The sequence below is a fragment of the Pseudophryne corroboree genome, chromosome 11, assembly GCF_028390025.1.
Source record: "Pseudophryne corroboree isolate aPseCor3 chromosome 11, aPseCor3.hap2, whole genome shotgun sequence".
NCBI lineage: Eukaryota > Metazoa > Chordata > Amphibia > Anura > Myobatrachidae > Pseudophryne > Pseudophryne corroboree.
This window is the reverse complement of record NC_086454.1, coordinates 210,224,695-210,240,573: the sequence shown is the minus strand read 5'-3', so window position 1 is coordinate 210,240,573 and position 15,879 is coordinate 210,224,695. Positions and strand designations below refer to the sequence as shown.

Sequence of the window (15,879 nt, the reverse complement as noted above, 5' to 3'; positions counted from 1 at the left end):
GAGGTCCAGAGAACAGTTATTGGTAGGGGTAGCACTATCTCGGGAAGTGCTGCAACAGCACGGCTGGATTCTAAACATTCCAAAGTCACAGCTGGTCCCTACGACACGCCTGCTGTTCCTAAGGATGGTTCTGGACACAGAACAGAGAAAAGTGTTTCTCCCGGAGGAGAAGGCCAAGGAGCTGTCATCTCTAGTCAGAGGCCTCCTAAAACCAAAACAGGTGTCGGTGCATCACTGCACGCGGATCCTGGGAAAAATGGTAGCTTCCTACGAAGCGATTCCATTCGGCAGGTTTCATGCAAGAACCTTTCATTGGGACCTTTTGGACAAGTGGTCCGGATCGCATCTTCAGATGCATCGTCTGATAACCCTGTCTCCAAGGACAAGGGTGTCTCTGCTGTGGTGGCTGCAGAGTGCTCATCTTCAAGAGGGCCGCAGATTCGGCATACAGGACTGGGTCCTGGTGACCACGGATGCCAGCCTTCGAGGCTGGGGAGCAGTCACACAGGGAAGAAACTTCCAAGGACTATGGACAAGTCAGGAGACTTCCCTGCACATAAATATTCTGGAACTAAGGGCCATTTACAATGCCCTGAGTCAGGCAAAACCCCTGCTTCAAAACCAGCCGGTACTGATCCAGTCAGACAACATCACGGCAGTCGCCCATGTAAATCGACAGGGCGGCACGAGAAGCAGGACGGCGATGGCAGAAGCCACAAGGATTCTCCGATGGGCGGAAAATCACGTGTTAGCACTGTCAGCAGTGTTCATTCCAGGGAGTGGACAACTGGCAAGCAGACTTCCTCAGCAGGCACGACCTCCACCCGGGAGAGTGGGGACTTCATCCAGAAGTCTTTCAAATGAGTGTAAACCAGTGGGAAAAACCACAGGTGGACATGATGGCGTCCCGCCTAAACAAAAAGCTAGAAAAATATTGCGCCAGGTCAAGAGACCCGCAGGCGATAGCTGTGGACGCTCTGGTAACACCGTGGGTGTACCGATCGGTTTATGTGTTCCCTCCTCTTCCTCTCATACCAAAGGTACTGAGGATAATAAGGAGAAGAGGAGTAAGAACTATACTCATTGTTCCGGATTGGCCAAGAAGAGCGTGGTATCCGGAACTTCAAGAAATTATGTCAGAGGACCCATGGCCTCTACCGCTCAGACAGGACCTGCTGCAGCAGGGGCCCTGTCTGTTCCAAGACTTACCGCGGCTGCGTTTGACGGCATGGCGGTTGAACACCGGATACTGAAGAAAAAGGGCATTCCGGAGGAAGTCATTCCTACGCTGATAAAAGCTAGGAAAGAAGTAACCGCGAACCATTATCACCGCATATGGCGAAAATATGTTGCGTGGTGTGAGGCCAGGAAGGCCCCAACGGAAGAACTTCAGCTGGGCCGGTTCCTGCACTTCCTACAGTCAGGGGTGACTATGGGCCTTAAATTGGGTTCCATTAAGGTCCAGATTTCGGCTCTGTCGATTTTCTTCCAGAGAGAATTGGCTTCACTACCTGAAGTTCAGACTTTTGTTAAGGGAGTGCTGCATATTCAGCCCCCTTTTGTGCCTCCAGTGGCACCTTGGGATCTGAACGTGGTGTTGGATTTCCTAAAGTCACATTGGTTTGAGCCACTGAAAACCGTGGATTTAAAATATCTCACGTGGAAAGTGGTCATGTTGTTGGCCTTGGCTTCGGCCAGGCGTGTTTCAGAATTGGCGGCTTTGTCATGTAAAAGCCCTTATCTGATTTTCCATATGGATAGGGCAGAATTGAGGACTCGTCCCCAGTTTCTCCCCAAAGTGGTATCAGCTTTTCATCTGAACCAACCTATCGTGGTGCCTACGGCTACAAATGACTTGGAGGATTCCAAGTTGCTGGATGTAGTCAGGGCCCTAAAAATTTATGTTTCCAGGACAGCTGGAGTCAGGAAGACTGACTCGCTCTTTATCCTGTATACATCCAACAAGATGGGTGCTCCTGCTTCTAAGCAGACTATTGCTCGCTGGATCTGTAGTACGATTCAGCTTGCACATTCTGCGGCTGGACTGCCGCGTCCTAAATCAGTAAAAGCCCATTCCACGAGGAAAGTGGGCTCTTCTTGGGCGGCTGCCCGAGGGGTCTCGGCTCTTCAACTTTGCCGAGCTGCTACTTGGTCAGGGGCAAACACGTTTGCTAAATTCTACAAATTTGATACCCTGGCTGAGGAGGACCTTGAGTTCTCTCATTCGGTGCTGCAGAGTCATCCGCACTCTCCCGCCCGTTTGGGAGCTTTGGTATAATCCCCATGGTCCTTACGGAGTCCCCAGCATCCACTTAGGACGTTAGAGAAAATAAGAATTTACTCACCGGTAATTCTATTTCTCATAGTCCGTAGTGGATGCTGGGCGCCCATCCCAAGTGCGGATTGTCTGCAATACTTGTATATAGTTATTGCTTAACTAAAGGGTTATTGTTGAGCCATCTGTTGAGAGGCTCAGTTATATTTCACACTGTTAACTGGGTATTGTATCACGAGTTATACGGTGTGATTGGTGTGGCTGGTATGAGTCTTACCCGGGATTCAAAATCCTTCCTAATTGTGTCAGCTCTTCCGGGCACAGTATCCTAACTGAGGTCTGGAGGAGGGTCTTAGTGGGAGGAGCCAGTGCACACCAGTAGTCTAAAGCTTTCTTTGTAGTTGTGCCCAGTCTCCTGCGGAGCCGCTAATCCCCATGGTCCTTACGGAGTCCCCAGCATCCACTACGGACTATGAGAAATAGAATTACCGGTGAGTAAATTCTTATTTTCCAGTCAAAGTAAAAGGATGATCATAATTTAATATCAGATGACCTATATTTATTATGATAAAGTAGATATATTCAAATAAAAAATCAGAATCTTATAAAAATGTTAACTAACGTTCTAAGATACGAACTCGAGACCTCGTTATTCTATAGTCCGGTGTCTTAACTATCTGCGCCACTGAGCATTTGCTAGGTGTACAGTGGATAAATGAACAAGTGGAAAACGGAATCTAAAGAGAATATGTTGTCGTTCCTAAATACAGACTCAAAACCTTACTGTTCTATAGTCAGATGTCCTAGCCATCTGCGCCACTGAGAATTTGCTGAGTGTGCAGTGGATGAGCTAGAAAAGTATGATAGACATCGGCTACTAAGAGGACTTCATTATTACCGGTAAAACCGAATAATAATAAATAATACATAATATATGATAATTATAGATAAACAAAATATGAGTATGCTGTATATGCATAAAAAAAGGACAACTACAAGAGATGTCTATTAGTTAGGGGAACATAATAGCCGTTCTGATTGCAAAATTTGTTAGGAGAGTTATGGCTCCTATCAAAAAAAGACGTACTAGCACATGAATGATGGCATAGAGTGCATTCACAAAAAAGAGGGAATGTAACCAAGAATAGGAATTGATATCAGAACTGTCATATCTTAAAAAGAATGACATAACTCATACCGGAAAGACCACTCATTAAACACCTTACATTATTCACATGTATCGACTTATTTCATTAGTTGTACATGAGAAATAATTATGATTTATATTAATAGGAGGTATATAGAGACGAGGAGTATTTCAGCGAGAGTAAGGAATAGAGGATAGAGTGACATTCTACTGCATATCAAACTCAATGCTTTCGTTTAACCCTTCCGGTATGAGGGATTTCAGTTTATGTATCCAATAGTTCTCTCGAAGGCATAACCTCCTATATCTATCACCTCCTCGTATTGTGGGTGTAATGGATTCAATACCAACCAAATAAATATCATCTGGGTTTTTATGATGTTTGTCTGCAAAGTGTCTAGAGACGCTATGGAACATAAATCCATTCTGGATGTTCCGTCTATGTTCAAGGAACCTGCTCCTTAATTTACGCGTAGTCCTACCGACATAGATTAAATTGCATTTGCAAATAAGTAGATAGATCACAAAAGAGCTATTGCAATTAATAAAAGAGCGTATCTCCAGTGATGATGAATTCGGGGCAATGAAATTCCTAATGTTATTCTTAATATACGAACACGTTATACATTGTTTCGCACCACATTTAAAACAACCTGTGATTTTAGGTAACCACTGGGTATTCTTGGCAGAAACTGTATTATCATTCATAATTCTTTTATCTATAAAAAGGCTAGGAGCAAGGTATTGTTTAAGATTGTTAGATTTTTTAAAGATCACTGATGGTGCATCACTTAGTTCAGATCTAAGAACCTGGTCTGTAAGAAGGATGGGATAATTGTTCCGAATAATATTTCTAATCTTTGACGAAGAACAATTAAATTGTGATAGAAAATGAGGTTGAGTTTGTTCGAACTTCTGTACTTGAACTTTGTGTGTTAATAAATCCTTTCGATCTAGAGCATCTACCTTTTCGCGTGCTGACCTAATTAATGCACTCGGATAACCTCGGTTCTCAAGAGATAAAGAGAGCTCCTCTGCCTGTCGTTGATAGTCGGTAGTGTTACTACAATTACGTTTAATACGTCTTAATTGTCCGAAAGGAATATTATTTAACCAGGGCTTATAATGTTGGCTATTGTAGTGTAAAAAATTGAGAGTATCAACCTCTTTACGGAAAGTTTTGATGGAGACTTTCCTTCTACTATAGAGAGTGAGATATCTAAAAAGGAAATAGAAGATTTATGTGAAGTACCCGTAAAACATAAACTAAAATTATTATTATTTAATTGGGCAATAAGATTAGATGATAAAGATATATCACCATCAAAAATGAAAAATAAAAAAATAAATCATCTATGTAACGGCCATAGTAGACGAGGTCCGCGCCGAAGTTCCGCCCCCAAACATGGCAATCCTCAAAGGCATCCATGTATAGGTTGGCGAAACTCGGCGCAAACCTTTATACACATTATGCCTGGTACAGCCCATTATACACATTATGAAGGTCATTGAGACCCCACTGCAATAGCAGCACTCAGTACAGTTTGCCAGTGGCAGCAAACTGTGCATGCACAGTGGGCGCGAGGCCACACACATTGCGGTCGCTTCCCCATGGATGCGACCACAATGTGATTGATAGGCGACAGCGTAGCGGAGTTAAGGTGTTGCTGGGGTGATGCAAGAAAAATGGGGGCCGGCTGGAACGTCACACAGAGCCGCCCCCCCCCAAAAAAAATGGCTGCTGACCAGGCTGTGCTGCCAGGGGTCAACCTTAGATCAGATTCGTCCTCAATCAAATTGCGGATACATCGGGAGGCGGCGCCACACATGCTGGCCGGCCTTGCCTTGTGCTGGGCTCCCCTCAGCATGTGCAGAGATGAACGCAGATCTGGCTGCATATGCGTCCATCTGCGTTCATCTCTCAATAACCCCCTATGTCAGGTACAGCCTTCATTCCCACCACAGTGCGGCCCATGTACCTGCAGGAGGTCCCGACTCAGACGCTGCTCCTCCTCTCCCTTCTCCGCCTCCGGTTTTCTTTACTTCAACAACGGCTGTAGGATGTCGGCAGTGATGCCGACGGGGGGAGGGAGCGGGTACTAATTACTCGGGCCTGGGACTTATGGAGTGGCCGAGCACGGACCCTGGTCTGCCGCACTACCAACACCATCCCTCTTTACTGGGCAGCAGCATAAGGCTCTCATCCTGGGAGCACAGCACAGAGCCTCCTCCTGTTCCAATACAGGTGGTGTGTGTGTGTGTGTGTGTGTGTGTGTGTGTGTGTGTGTGTGTGTGTGTGTGTGTGTGTGTGCGTGTGTGGGGAGGGGCGAGTGATCACACTGATCACGCTTGCACACTGAATTGACCCTGGCTGAGGGGCTGAGGGCTGGGGGCTCAGGGATCATCAGGCACGATAAAGATTAAAAAAAAACAAAAAAAAAAACTTTTTCAATAAGGGGGTATGGCCACGTCTCACACAATTAGGCCATGCCCCAAATCAATTCGGAGCGCAGGATGTCGGTGCCGGCAGGAGCGCTGTGTGAGGGGTGAGTCTGCACAGTGCACACTGCCTGCAGTCTCACTGGGGAGGAGAAGGGGGGGCGCACTACCCGCTGCCAGCACCGCTAACTGTCATCCAGTCTGACAGGCGCAGTGGCAGCAGTAGGGTAGCAGAGCAGGGAGAGTGCCTCTTCACCTTAGTGCCTCCCGGCATTGCATACCCTTGTTGAGGGGGTAGCGCTGACACTGCCAAGGAGTGTCTAATTGGGGTAAGCCATTGTACAATGATGTCCCGCAGTTTCAGTAAGAGGTTGTCAGCGGTGTGCCTCTTACGGAAAGTGGTGATACATAGCATAGCCTGCCTAGGAACGAGTGGGAATTTGTGAGATTCTGCTACTGGTGCCACTGCTGTTGTCGCTGCGGGAGGCTATACATCTACCCAGTGGGCTGTCACAGTCATATCCGTGGTTAAGTGGACAGTGGTTAAAACTGCATTTTTTAGGACACTGAGGGCACTTTTTCTGACGTCTATGTACATTCTCTGTATTGCCTGCCTACTGAAGTGGAACCTAGAGAGGAATTGGTACCGGAAACACACTACCTTCATCAATTCTCTAAGTCTCACTGCACCAATGGCGGATACCGGACGCACGTCTAACACCAATATAGCTGTCAAGGCCTCAGTTATACGCTTTGCAACAGGATGACTGCTGTCATATTTTATCTTTCTCGCAAAGGACTGTTGGACAGTCAATTGCATACTTGAAGTAGTGCAAGTGGTCTTCCGACTTCCCCTCTGGGATGACGATCGACTCCCAGCAGCAACAACAGCAGTGGTAGCAACAGCAGCAATAGGCGTACCACTCAAGGATCCTCCGGAGGAATCCCGGTTAGGAGAGGACTCCTCAGTCTTGCCAGTGACATGGCCTGCAGGACTACTGATCCAGTTCCTGACTGAGGAGAAAGTTGACATTGAGGGAGTTGGTGGTGTGGCTTGCAAGAGCTTGGGTACAAGAGGAAGAAGGGATTTAGGTGTCAATAGAATGCTTACGCTCTTACCCAAAGTTTCACTGACACTTGACACTGACTTCTGATGAATGCGCTGCAGGTGACGTATAAGGGAGGATGATCCTAGGTGGTTAACGTCCTTACCCCTACTTATTACGGATTGACAGAGGCAACACACGGCTTGACACCAGTTGTCCGGATTTGTGGAGAAATAATTCCACACCGAAGAGGTTGCTTTTTTAGTATTTTACGCAGGCCTCACAATAGGCTTATTCATCCCACAGACAACAGGTGCCTCCCCAAGTGCCTGATTTAAACAAACCACATCACCATCAGAATCCTCATCATCAACTTTCTCCTCAGCACCAGCAAGACCCATATCCTCATCCTGGTGTACTTCAACAGTGACATCTTCAATTTGAATATCAGAAACTGGATTGTGGGTGCTACTTTCAGCACTTGCAGAGGGCGTGCAAAAGGTTGAAGGAGCCAACTCTTCCCATCCAGTGTTGGGAAGGACAGGCATCGCAACAGCCGACACACTTGGACTCTCCTTGGGGATTTATGATACCATCTTAGAATGCACAATTCTTTGCTGTGCTTTTGCCAGCTTAGCTATGATCATTTTTCTAGTGGGAGGATGAGGGCTTTGATCGTCATGTGAAGCTGAACCACTAGTCATGAACATAGGCCAGGGCCTTAGCCATTCCTTGCCACTCCCTGTCATAAAAGGCATATTGGCAAGTTTACATTTCTCCTCAGACTATTTAAATTTATTTTTTGGGGTCTTTTTAATGAACTTTGGCTTTTTGGATTTTACATGTCCTCTACTGTCACACTGGGCAACGGCTTTGGCAGATGACGTTGATGGGATTTCATTGTCTATGTCATGACTAGTGGCTGCAGTTTCAGCACTAGGAGGAAGTGGTTCTTGATCTTTCCCTAATTTATCCTCCACATTTTTGTTCTCCATTATTTTTCTGGAGTTATATAACAATGGCGGTAATTCCAAGTTGATCGCAGCAGGATTTTTTTTAGCAATTGGGCAAAACCATGTGCACTGCAGGGGAGGCAGGTATAACATGTGCAGAGACAGTTAGATTTGGGTGTGGTGTGTTCAATCTGCAATCTCATTTGCAGTGTAAAAATAAAGCAGGCAGTATTTACCCTGCAGAGATATAAAATAACCCACCCAAATCTAACTCTATCTGCACGTTATACCTGCCTCCCCTGCAGTGCACATGGTTTTGCCAAACTGCTAAAAAAAATCCTGCTGTGATCAACATGGAATTACCCCCTATATGCGGTACAGGAGAGTGTACCTCTACACCAGGGCCGGTACTTTGCCTTGTGGCGCCCCGGGCAAAATATAGGGGCGTGACTTCAAATGGGGGCGTGGTCACGACGCTGAAAGAAAAAATTAAATTAAAAAAAAGTATACTTACCATCCCCGTTCCTGATCCAGACCGCTGCAGACCCCCTCCGCCGGCGGCGCCGCTCTTCTCCTCTCTTCGAACAGCATAGACACTAGAGGTCAATTATGACCCCTAGTGTCTGTGCCACTATGCTGTGCGGTGCAAAGGTCCTCTACATGAAGGGAAACTAGACCGTAGCGTCTAGTTTCCATTCATGGAGAGGACCTTTGCTGTGCGGTGCGCGATGACGTCATTGCGCACCGCACAACTAAGGTCATCTCAATGAAGGGAAACTAGACGCTACGCGTCTGATTCCCTTCAAAGCGGGGGGGGGCACAGCAGGGCACTGCGGGGGGCACAGTGGCAGGTATTGCCCTGGTGCGGCACCCTCCAGATGGCGCCAGCGCCCTCCGGAAGGCGGCGCCCCGGGCAAAAGTACCGTTTGCCCGTGGCAAGAACCGCCACTGCTCTACACCTCACAATGCAAACCTTGTGAAAATAATTTGGATTAAATATTAATAACCCCTTTTTTTGGAGTAAATAATATACAGCAAAGGACAGCACCACTGAATTTATATGGCAGAACCACTGGACAGGATTTATACGGAATTATATGGATTTATATGCAATTATACGGCAGGGTCACTGCAATTACACGGCAGGATTAGTGGAATTAAAAATCAGGATCACTGCAATTATAAGGCGGGATCACTGGAATTATACGGCAGGATCACTGCAATTATACGGCAGGATCACTGGAATTATACCCCAGTACCACTGGAACTAAACGGTAGGATCACTAGAATTATACGGCAGGATCACGGGAATTATACAGCAAAATCAATGAATTATACATCAAGATCACTGGATTTATACGGCAGTACTGCTGGACATATACTGCAGTACCGCTGGACTGATTTATATGCCAGTACCACTGTAATTATATGGCAGGATCACTGGACTTATACTCCAGTCCCAGTGGAATTATAGAGCAGGTTCACTGGATTTATACACCAGTACCACTGGAATTATACGGCAGTACCAAAAGAATTATACAACAGGATCACTGGAATTATACGGCAGGATCACTGGGTTTATACAGCAGGATAACTGAATTTATACAGCAGTACCGGTGGACATATATGGCAGTTCCACTGGACATATATGGCAGTATTACTGAACTGGACTTATACGGCAGGATCACTGGACTTCTGGATTTATACGCCAGTACTACTGGAATTATACGGCAAGATCACTAGAATAATATGGCTGGATCACTGGACTTATACGGCAGGATCACTGGACATATACAGCAGGATCACTGGACTTATATTGCAGGGTCACTGGATTTATATGGCAGTACCACTGGACATATATGGCAGTTCCGCTGGACATATACGGCAGTATCAATGGACATATACAGCAGTATCACTGAACATATACGACAGGATCACTGGATTTATACGCCAGTACCACTGGAATTATACGACAGGAACACTGGATTTATACGGCAGGATCAATGACAATATCACTGGACTGGATTTATACTCCAGTACCACTGTAATTATACGGCAGGATCACTGGGCTTATATGCCAGTACCAATGGAATTATACGGCAGGATCACTGGAATTATACGGCAGGATAACTGGAATTATACAGCAGGATCACTGGAATTATACTGCAGGATCACTGGATTATACATCAGGATCACTAGATTTATATTGCATTACCGCTGGACATATACGGCAGTACCGCTGGACTGATTTATATGCCAGAACAACTGTAATTATATGCCAGGATCACTGGATTTAAACACCAGATCCACAGGAATTATACAGCAGGATCATTGGATTTATAAACCAGTACCACTGGAATTATACAGCAGGATCACTGGAATTATATGGCAGGATCAATGGAATTATATGGCAGTACCAATGTAATTATACAACAGGATCACTGAAATTATATGGCAGGATCACTGGAATTATACATGTAAGGAAGAAAAAGTATGACTCTTGTTTGGGCGCACTCTTGTGTTAACTATGTGTTAATTGATAAGTAAATTGTTAGAGGAGTAATGCCAGTACAATGTTTATTTTCACTCTTTAAAGTACATGAGGGTTAAGCACGACAGGTTGGAGATGGAGTCGGTGTTGATAGGTCAACTGGAGACAGCGGTCTCATAAGAGGATGTTCAGATCTTAATTATTCCTAGATAATTGCATGTCGGAAGTTAGCTATGAATTGAGCTACTTCCCTCTGCCCAAGATCTGTACAAACTGAGTTTGTATTAATGCAGCCCTGATTGGGTTACAATCGTGAAGTGGGAGAGCCCATACACTTGGTAACACTTCTAAACATTTACCTGCGTAATGAGTAAAAAGAAGAAGTAGGAAAACAAAGTATGAGTGGTGATACTGCTGTTGGTATCTTTTCTACAGGAAGGGGAGTTTCCTACTTCACTGGGTATTCCCTAGTGGTCGCCCGTCTAGGTACTGACCCAGCCCACCTGTGTTTAGCTTCCAAGATCGGACGAGATTGGGCGTGAACGTAGGGGTATGGTCGTAGGAAAGTTCAACCTATAGTACCAATGAGAGTGCACCGAAATAGGAGGATTGAATCCGCCTTGGAAAAATGCAATGCTGGAAATGCGTACTGAGAAAGGAGAGAAGTGACAGGAAAGTGTAAAAAATGTGAATCTGCTGTCCACGTTAGACCGAGGAAGCGTGTCTCCTGAGGGGACACGCTCCTCTGAATCGTGGATGAGAGTTCACGGAAGGAAGAGCAGTTGGAGGAGATAGGTGTGTGAATCCGGGATGGGGAGAGAGAAAGGCAAAAGGGAAAGTTGTTTACGCATTAACTGTAGGTCCCCATGGGGTTACCTCAGGTGTGTAATTACTGCCAGATCCTGGCCCAAAGTTGCAACACAGTGACAGGTGTTTAGAAAGCAAATAAACACCAGAGATGGAGAAACATATCTCATGAATTGTGTCAAGATGAGAAGTATATGTGTGTCTTGTTGGTAGTGCACATTAGATTCATATGACAATCAACAGTTAGATAGACAAATATATGACGTGCGCCAGAACCTTAGATTTCACAGATGATATGAGCAGAATGTCCTCACATCAGGCCAGATCTCAATTAATGGCACAGGGCTAAACCTGAGGCAAAGGAGAGAGATACCCCTGTGCACTTCTCTCAGAGATGAAAAAACTTCACGAGAGCATGTGATGCACAATTAGAGATTATCAAGAACAAAAATGCTTGCAGGATCACACCGCACCTAACCTTTTTACACTAGGGTGTGAAAAAAAGGTGTGACACACTGTGTTAGGGCTAGAAGCACCAGCAATATGTTTCATAGAAATTACTGTATTAGGACTAGAAGCACCAGCAATATGTTTCATAGAAATTACTATACTGTAGCAAAGGTGCTAAATCTTTAGCAATAGAAATGGTACAACAATGATCAACAACCCCACTCCAAGTGTCAGGCAGGTCAGGTGCTAGCAGAAATACAGAAAAATATATATAAATATATAATAAAAAAATATGTGTATCTCGTTAGTGGTGCACTTCAGATTTATATAACAATCAGCAGTGAGAAGAGTGTCCCATATCAGGACAGACCTTAATTAGTGACACAGGGCTATATACGAGGCACAGGGAAGAAATGCCCCTGTGCAGTTCTCTCAATGGTGTAAGCAAACTTCACGAGAGTATGCTATACACAGTTTGAGATTACCAAGGGCAGAGTACATGCAGGGTCACACCGCACCTATCCTATTTATACTTGGGTGTGAGATGAATTGTGACACATTATACTAGGGCTGGAAGCACCAGCAATATCACTTAGAGCAATTTCTGCACTGTAGCACAGGTGCTTAATCTTAGCAATAAATATGGTACAATAATGATCAACATCACCAGCAAAAACGCGTTCAGGATGGAAGTGAACAAGCCCGAGACCGGGTGAAACGCGTTTTCCTGCATTCCTACAAGCACCCGACCTGCCTTTTATTTGGAGTGGTGATGTTGATCATTATTGTACCATATTTATTGCTAAGATTAAGCACCTGTGCTACAGTGCAGAAATTGCTCTAAGTGATATTGCTGGTGCTTCCAGCCCTAGTATAATGTGTCACAATTCATCTCACACCCAAGTATAAATAGGATGTGACCCTGCATGTACTCTGCCCTTGGTAATCTCAAACTGTGTATAGCATACTCTCGTGAAGTTTGCTTACACCATTGAGAGAACTGCACAGGGGCATTTCTTCCCTGTGCCTCGTATATAGCCCTGTGTCACTAATTAAGGTCTGTCCTGATATGGGACACTCTTCTCACTGCTGATTGTTATATAAATCTGAAGTGCACCACTAACGAGATACACATATTTTTTTATTATATATTTATATATATTTTTCTGTATTTCTGCTAGCACCTGACCTGCCTGACACTTGGAGTGGGGTTGTTGATCATTGTTGTACCATTTCTATTGCTAAAGATTTAGCACCTTTGCTACAGTATAGTAATTTCTATGAAACATATTGCTGGTGCTTCTAGTCCTAATACAGTAATTTCTATGAAACATATTGCTGGTGCTTCTAGCCCTAACACAGTGTGTCACACCTTTTTTTCACACCCTAGTGTAAAAAGGTTAGGTGCGGTGTGATCCTGCAAGCATTTTTGTTCTTGATAATCTCTAATTGTGCATCACATGCTCTCGTGAAGTTTTTTCATCTCTGAGAGAAGTGCACAGGGGTATCTCTCTCCTTTGCCTCAGGTTTAGCCCTGTGCCATTAATTGAGATCTGGCCTGATGTGAGGACATTCTGCTCATATCATCTGTGAAATCTAAGGTTCTGGCGCACGTCATATATTTGTCTATCTAACTGTTGATTGTCATATGAATCTAATGTGCACTACCAACAAGACACACATATACTTCTCATCTTGACACCATTCATGAGATATGTTTCTCCATCTCTGGTGTTTATTTGCTTTCTAAACACCTGTCACTGTGTTGCAACTTTGGGCCAGGATCTGGCAGTAATTACACACCTGAGGTAACCCCATGGGGACCTACAGTTAATGCGTAAACAACTTTCCCTTTTGCCTTTCTCTCTCCCCATCCCGGATTCACACACCTATCTCCTCCAACTGCTCTTCCTTCCGTGAACTCTCATCCACGATTCAGAGGAGCGTGTCCCCTCTGGAGACACGCTTCCTCGGTCTAACGTGGACAGCAGATTCACATTTTTTACACTTTCCTGTCACTTCTCTCCTTTCTCAGTACGCATTTCCAGCATTGCATTTTTCCAAGGCGGATTTAATCCTCCTATTTCGGTGCACTTTCATTGGTACTATAGGTTGAACTTTCCTACGACCATACCCCTACGTTCACGCCCAATCTCGTCCGATCTTGGAAGCTAAACACAGGTGGGCTGGGTCAGTACCTAGACGGGCGACCACTAGGGAATACCCAGTGAAGTAGGAAACTCCCCTTCCTGTAGAATAGATACCAACAGCAGTATCACCACTCATACTTTGTTTTCCTACTTCTTCTTTTTACTCATTACGCAGGTAATTGTTTAGAAGTGTTACCAAGTGTATGGGCTCTCCCACTTCACGATTGTAACCCAATCAGGGCTGCATTAATACAAACTCAGTTTGTACAGATCTTGGGCAGAGGGAAGTAGCTCAATTCATAGCTAACTTCCGACATGCAATTATCTAGGAATAATTAAGATCTGAACATCCTCTTATGAGACCGCTGTCTCCAGTTGACCTATCAACACCGACTCCATCTCCAACCTGTCGTGCTTAACCCTCATGTACTTTAAAGAGTGAATATAAACATTGTACTGGCATTACTCCTCTAACAATTTACTTATCAATTAACACATAGTTAACACAAGAGTGCGCCCAAACAAGAGTCATACTTTTTCTTCCTTACATGTACATTTCCCCCTTTCTTTGATTCCGGGCGCACCGCCACACGGACAGAAATTATTGCTACTATTCAGCACTATTGTCCACTTTGTGGCATCCATATTTATATTTATACGTACTTTGAATCCAGGTCGGTGCAGGATCAAAAACCTTTTCTTTTCGTGCTCACTGGAATTATACGGCAGTATCACTGGGTTTATACAGCAGGATAACTGGATTAATATGGCAGTACCGCTGGACATAAATGGCAGTATCACTGAACTGGATTTATACGCCAGTACCACTGTATTTATACGGCAGGATCACCGGATTTATATGCCAGTACTACTGGAATTATACTGCAGGATCACTGGAATTATACGGCAGGATCACTGGACTTATACGGCAGGATCATTGGACATATACGGCAGTATCAATGGACATATATACGGCATGATCACTGGATTTATACGGCAGGATCACTGGATTTACATGGCAGTACCGCTGGATATATATGGCAGTAACAATGGACATATAAAGCAGTATCACTGGACATATATGGCAGTATCACTGGACTTGATTTATACGCCAGTATCACTGTATTATACAGCAGGCTCACTGGGTTTATACGCCAGTACCACTGGAATTATAGGGCAGGATCACTGGAATCATACGGCAGGAACACTGGATTTATACTGCAGGATTACTGACAATATACGGCAGTATCAATGGATATATACGGCAGGATCACCGGACTTGTACTGTAGGATCACTGGAAATATACGGCAGGATCATTGTATTTATACGGCAGTACCACTGACGGCAGTACCATTGGACATATACCGCAATATCAATGGACATATACGTCAGTATCACTGGACATATTTGGCAGTATCACTGGACTGGACAAATACGCCAGTACCACTGTAATTATACAGCAGGATAACTGGACTTATACACCAGTACCACTGGAAAAATATGGCAGCATCACTGGAATTATAGGGCAGGATCGCTGGACTTATACTGCAGGATAACTGGACTTATACGCCAGTACCACTGGAATTATACGGCAGGAACACTGTACTTATACGGCAGGATCACTGACAATATACGGCAGTATCAATGGACATATACAGCAGGATCACTGGACTTATACGCCAATACCACTGGAATTATACGGCAGGAACACTGGACTTATACGGCAGGGTCACTGACAAAATACGGCAGTATCAATGGACATATACGGCAGGATCGCTGGACTTATACTGCAGGATCACTGGAATTATACGGCATGATCACTGTATTTATACGGCAGTACCGCTGGACATATACGGCAGTACCACTGAACATATACGGCAATATCAATGGACATATATGGCAGTACCACTATATGTATGCGGCAGGATCACTGGACTTATACACCAGTACTACTGGAATTTTACTGCAGGATCAGTGGAATTAAATTGCAGAATCACTGGACTTATATGGCTGGATCACTGGACATATACGGCAGTATCAATGGACATATATACGGCAGAATCACTGGACTTATACGGCAGGATCAGTGGATTTATATGGCAGTACCGCTGGACATATAT

General features: G+C 44.7%; 2 pseudogenes; one reads left to right on the top strand and one right to left on the bottom strand.

Annotated features, from left to right (window-relative positions):
* Positions 1 to 10,796: 10,796 nt before the first annotated feature.
* LOC134971398 (5S ribosomal RNA) lies at positions 10,797 to 10,915 on the bottom strand (annotated as a pseudogene).
* Positions 10,916 to 13,728: 2,813 nt separating this feature from the next.
* Positions 13,729 to 13,847, top strand: LOC134971397 (5S ribosomal RNA; annotated as a pseudogene).
* The last annotated feature ends 2,032 nt before the right edge of the window (positions 13,848 to 15,879 follow it).